Here is a 6,000-nt window from a genome sequence, read left to right on the forward strand (position 1 = left end):
GAAGGAAGAGATGGGGTGATGGTAAACAATGTAGACGTGAACGAATGTGGCTGCCTTCTTTCAAAGCCATAGTTGATAAAGGATGCTGTCGCGCTGTGTGCTCAATTATGAAAAAAATCTAAATCTCTTGGCATGCTCATGGATTCCACCATCTGATTTGTAAAAGTAACTGGAGAAAAACTCAGAATCTGAAACAAAACTGACCAGTTCTAGCAGATGACACCTATAAATGGAATTTTGACATGAAATTCTGATGTGAAATCAGATAATTACCATGATCACACTCAAGTTCTCTTCGAGTTCCTTTAGTTTTTAAAACATCTTTTTTAATTCTAAAAGTTTCTGCTAATTAAACAGAGCAATGACAGACCTTCGTTTTCTTTAAATACTTTGTTTGTGTGAGGCTGTTACACAGAAGGAAGGATTATATTTTAAACAATATGCTCAAGTGTAAAAATCTTCAACAAATTCTTAATGTTTTTTTAAGGGAGAAATTTTGAGGAGTTTTGTAATGAGCAACTTGAGTCGTCTCTAGGGAGAAAGATATTTCAGGAAATTGGAAAGAATTGTAAATAATTTAACGAAGTCATTGGGGACTGCATCATGACCTGTCGTGTACCTTTGAGGAGATTCAGTTGCATACAGCACAACACTAAATAGAAAGTCATTGCAGCACCATGGTTGCCTAACAGCTCAGTGTTCTGCCTCTGCCCTGGAACTACTGACCAGACGCATTTCTAACACCAAACCAACACTTTCAGTACAAAAGTTCTCATCAAATGACAGAAAAGCTGATTCACTGGGCTTCCTGGATTCACACATTGCATTTCTCAAGGTCCTCAAATAGGCCTAATCAAAAGCCTGCGAGGTCAATTTTCTTTAAAAATATTTCTCATAACTTCAACAATCAGTTTGATGTATTTCACCTCAAGGTTATGATTACATATGTTCATAATTTCTGCCTTTGAGAAACTTCATTTTGACCAAATTAAACAGAGTTGGTTTGTTTCTATTTCTTATGGCTACTGCAATGAAGTTTTACAAATGTAGTGTTCTCAATACAACACAAATTCATTTTCTCCCTGATTTCTTTTCTTTGCCCCCCTCAGCTTCCATTGCTGTCTACAATCTTTAGCTTCATCTGCCTCCAGACCACCCCACACCAACCTTCTGCAGCCATCACTGCAACAATTGCCTGTGATCTCCTGTGCCAAATAAAGACCCTTGCATCTCTCCTGTGTCTGTTCATATAATTCAGCATGCACATGCCTATATAGTCCCTTTCTCCATACAGAGTAACAATCATTTACTCTTGGAAGACACAAATTTTGGGATGGACATTATGTAGCCCACTGTAAACTTGTAAAACGTTTCCTTTGTAAAATAAACACTATTGTTTTTAACCCACCACCACAAGAAAACTACAAGCTAGGCTCAGCTTTCCATGTTAAATCTACCACTGTACAAATTCATTATCTTGATAAGCTATGATGGAGCCGGGAGAGAACCTCCATTTGCTCTCATTCTTTAGTTCTGTGTGTTTTTTTACTTTTCTTGAGACTCCACACAGTGAATGAAGCTAAGGGTCGCACTACTGTAACATGTTTACCACAGGAAGGGTCTCCCAAAAGATGGAAGCATGTGGTCTGAGTTTTGTTTACTCCAAAGCTTTTGTTCAGAAGGCCATAAGTTAATAAGTTATTCCAGGAAAACTTTCTGCTGACATTCTGAAAAACATTTAAGAAGGTATTGAAATATCACCAGAGACTATGGACAAAAATACATTGATATTCTGATGTTAACATCAGTAATAGGCATATGGACTTAGACAGAACTTCCTCCCACCTGTTAACTGTTCTATATCCATAATTAAGAATGTTCTCATAAGAACTTGTTTTAAAATGGAAGCAAACCTCACATCTATAACAAATATTGGTGAGCAGCAATTATAAAGATTTTCACTGGAGTGATAAAGTATAAAATGGTAAAGACTAGTAAAAGTCTAGATCGATTAAATTGGTAGAAACAAATTATCAATTTTGATCCAGGTGGAAGGAGTCGTTTTGGCATATTTCAGATTTTATACTAATACATACTTTTAAATAGTACATTTACATATTTAAAAATACTATGAAACATTCAGGACATGGACCTTTCTATGCTCTGTGATCCTAAGGCTGCCTGTATCTATAGAGTACCTAAGAGTCTTTTAATGTCCTTATCCTTACATTACTAATTCTTTGTTCAAAAGGTATTTACAAAGTGCATACTATGTGCACCAAGCTAATTTTTCTAGAACCTATGGAAATCTTAATATGCATTTCAAAACATGCTTAGAAGGTGGAAGGTTCTTCTCATAATACTCAGTTTAAAAATAGTTATTATGGCATGATTACTGAGTGGTCCATCTAAAACATAAACTGGATTACGTAAAATCAGATTTCATGCTCAGTGGGACCTATTTTATGTGGCCAAGCATAGATAAACTGTGCCAAGGTATTTCATTTTACCACCACATGATTTTCAGTGTATATGAAGTCTTACTGATGAATCATGAGGCCTGTAAACCATTCCATTTGTTGCAAAATACTACATTTGCTTAACTTACAGTAAAGTTAAGGCACATAAATTTAATATCCTCCAGGGGAAACAAGGCGGTCATGGCTGCTGGAGCAATGGAGCACACTGTCTTTAGGACATTTGAAGATTTGGTTTAACATCATCCAGAAGCAGTTAATCGTGAACAGAAAAACAAAGAGAACCCCAAACACTGAAGGTATAATTAATTCAGAATATTAATTTTAATTTCTGAGGAATGTGTGGTGAAGTACCCCTTCACAATGGAAAAACCAAAGAAATATGACTATTTTTATTTTTACCTTGTGATATCCTTATGTTCCAGGTGTATATTATAGGCTTTCATCAGCACTTCACTTTCTGACCCACACAGTGAGGAAGAACAGGGACACTTCAGGGATGCCAGGAAACAGCCTCTTATAGTGTCTCCTCCACATATTTCTTCTCAGTACCTACAGAATGGCAGAAACAGTCTTGGGGTGGAGTGTTGAAGTACAGGAAGTTGACTGGGCATTGTATCCAGAGATAAAAGGACCACTTGGAGGATTAAAGGACAAGAGGTCAATGAGTTTCCTTTCATTATGATGAGGAAGGAGCCCAACATTTCCCAAGAAGGAATCCAGCCAATTCTGCACTGCTGCAGAACATAGGATGAGGAGCAATCTTGAGACAGGATCTCAAGAGGGAAGGAGGTGTCTTGAGGCTCTTGTCTGCTTCCTAATGTTAGCAGATGCCTATCTTGTGCCAGTCTCAGCAGAAGACAATGGGGTGTTGCAGACAGAGCAGTCTCTGCAGTCTGATTGGGAAATGGAGTCAGCCATGGAATGACAAGAGTATCAAGACTTTTTCAAAGAGGAAAGACAGCATGCTGTAATCACGCAACAGGAAGGGGCTGGTATAGCCTGAGCCAAGTAGTATATAGTCTTTGCTGATCATGGGAGAAGAAGCAAGTGGTCTTCTCTCCAAGGGAAACCCCTTGAGATGGAACACGTCCAGGAAGAAAAAGTATGTTATCTCATTTTGAGCTTGTAATTGATAACATAGATTACCAACACAAAGCAGAGTATTTCAGAAAGGCTCCCTTGACACATGCCCTGTGCTCATAGCATCCCTGCCCCATCCACTGCTGTCAGGCGTGGGCAGCCCACTGTTTTCATAGCATCTCTTTTTGACAGAGTAAGACAGAGGAAGCTACAGTGTGCTTTGGCTTCTTTCTGGTGTGCCTGTTGCAGCATATGTCAGCAGTTCATTTCCTTTTATTACCAAGTCATATTCCAGTGTACAGTCCTACAAGAGACAATTCATCCAGTAACCTGTGGATAGGCATTTGGGTGGTTTTCAGTTTTCAGTAATTATGATGTCTATAATTATTTGTATAGAGGTATTTGGATGTTTATGCATCCATAAACCACACGCATCTTGCTTGCTCAAATATTTAGGAGATATTGACGACAGCTGCATATTTAACTTTATATATAAGGACTGTATATTTACGTATAATTCTTGAAAAGAATTGTAGCATTTCTTATGTTTACGTATTGACTATTTCTGAATTTTAGCCCTTTAGTAATTCCAGTTTGCCCAGGAATTTAAGAAATTAGCATGACAGGTATGTCAATCAAATTCATGAAAATGAATCGTAATAGTCAGTTAAATTAAGGAAAAGGGATAACTTTGCTTGGTTTTGTGTCTTGGGCAAACTGAATTTGTAGGGAAGATAAATCAAAGGGCAAGAAAGCCACAGATATGGATGGACTTTCCATATGGAAGGCCTAAAGTGCCCAATGGGGAAGCTGTCACAGATGCAGGGAGTCAACACTGCAAGCATTTTATAAGACCAGTCTGGTAACAGATTGCTACAATTCACTAGACTACTCCTGCCCCTTAGATGCATAGTAAGGTTAAATTTCTAAGTACGGGTGAGTTACAGATGATGTTCAAACATACATGTGACAAAGTATTTGCCAGAGCATGACATTCTCTTGCGTAATCTGCACCTGAGTTCTTTGTAGCTTGATCACCTACTACTTCCAATCTACATCTAGGTGAAAGACAAAGCAGCACATGTTTAGAATTACTGCAGCATTTAAGGTATTGCACTCATTTTATACATTTTTACAAATCCATGTGTGCACATTTGTCTGCTTCTTTTTGTGTTTTGTTTTGTTTTTGTTTTGATTTACTGAACAAAGCAGAGAAGTTAAGAGTCCCTTGAAAGGGTACCTAACACGTGCTGTATGTGCAAACTTTCTTTTTAAAGTTTTAACTTAACCTTCTGATTTTGCATTAATGGAGCTCAGGTCCACAGATATAATGAGACTAGATTTTGGAGGCCATATTGCTGCAGTAATATGCCGTTGTTCAATAATTTCCCTAATCAAGCAAAAGGGGATATAAAAATTGCATTGGAAGAGCCCAACCCTGTCATCCATACAGTTAAATATAGATAATAACATGAGAAACAAAGATTTTCAACAGGGATGATTTGCATTTTCTATCTAGCCAGAAGTCAAAGCATAGTTGATGTATTCTATTCCTTTGCTAATACCCAGTGAGACCAAGTAATGCCCACAATGTAACTACTTAGGTATTAATGAATTTATTTATTTATTTCATTAATTAATATACATGTACTGATTACTGGCTCTATATTTGGAACAAAGGTAGGTCACTTATTTATGGCAGTGAAAAAGAGAGAAATGCAGTACTTAGTTTAGTAGGGTGAGTTTTTTTTTTGTTTTGTTTTGTTTTGTTTTGTTTTGTTTTTTTTTTTTTGTTTTTTGCTTTTGTTTTGTTTGGTTTGGTAGCTGCTAAAATGGATTACTAAATTAGCTCTAACATCTTAAAACACAAAATGTTATCTTATAGTTCTGCCAATCAGATTTGAAGCTTTATGGGGAGAATTTGTTTCCCTCAAGTTGTTGGACCTTATTTGGTATGCTCTTGCTGGTTGGCACTTGGCACCATCTTTAGTTACTAGGGTTATCATGTCTCTCGGTCATAACTCTCTGAATCCAGCATCAGCAAGGACAAGCCTGAACTTTCTTCCCTTTCATCTCTTTTTCCATCTTTTCCCCTGCAAGCTGAAGTGTATGATGGATGAGTATCTAAAGAAAATGTGTATGTGTGTACAGTTCGGTATAATATTAAGGTATTCTTGCCATTTGCAACAACATAGATAAACGCAGAAGACACTATGTTAAGAGAAATAAGCTTGTCACACAAGGACATGATCCCTGGACCAGTCAAGCTTAATGAAGACTTAATGGCAAAAAGGAAGGGTAAACAGTAGGGACTGGTGAGAGAGGAGGGAACAATGTGGAATCCTTGGTTAGTGTGTAGATATCTTTTATTATACAATATAAACAAACTCATAGATCTTCTAGATGACACAGTATGCACTGTTAGTATGTCACTATGTGC

This window comes from Micromys minutus, assembly GCF_963924665.1.
Source record: "Micromys minutus genome assembly, chromosome: 11".
In the NCBI taxonomy this organism is placed as follows: domain Eukaryota; kingdom Metazoa; phylum Chordata; class Mammalia; order Rodentia; family Muridae; genus Micromys; species Micromys minutus.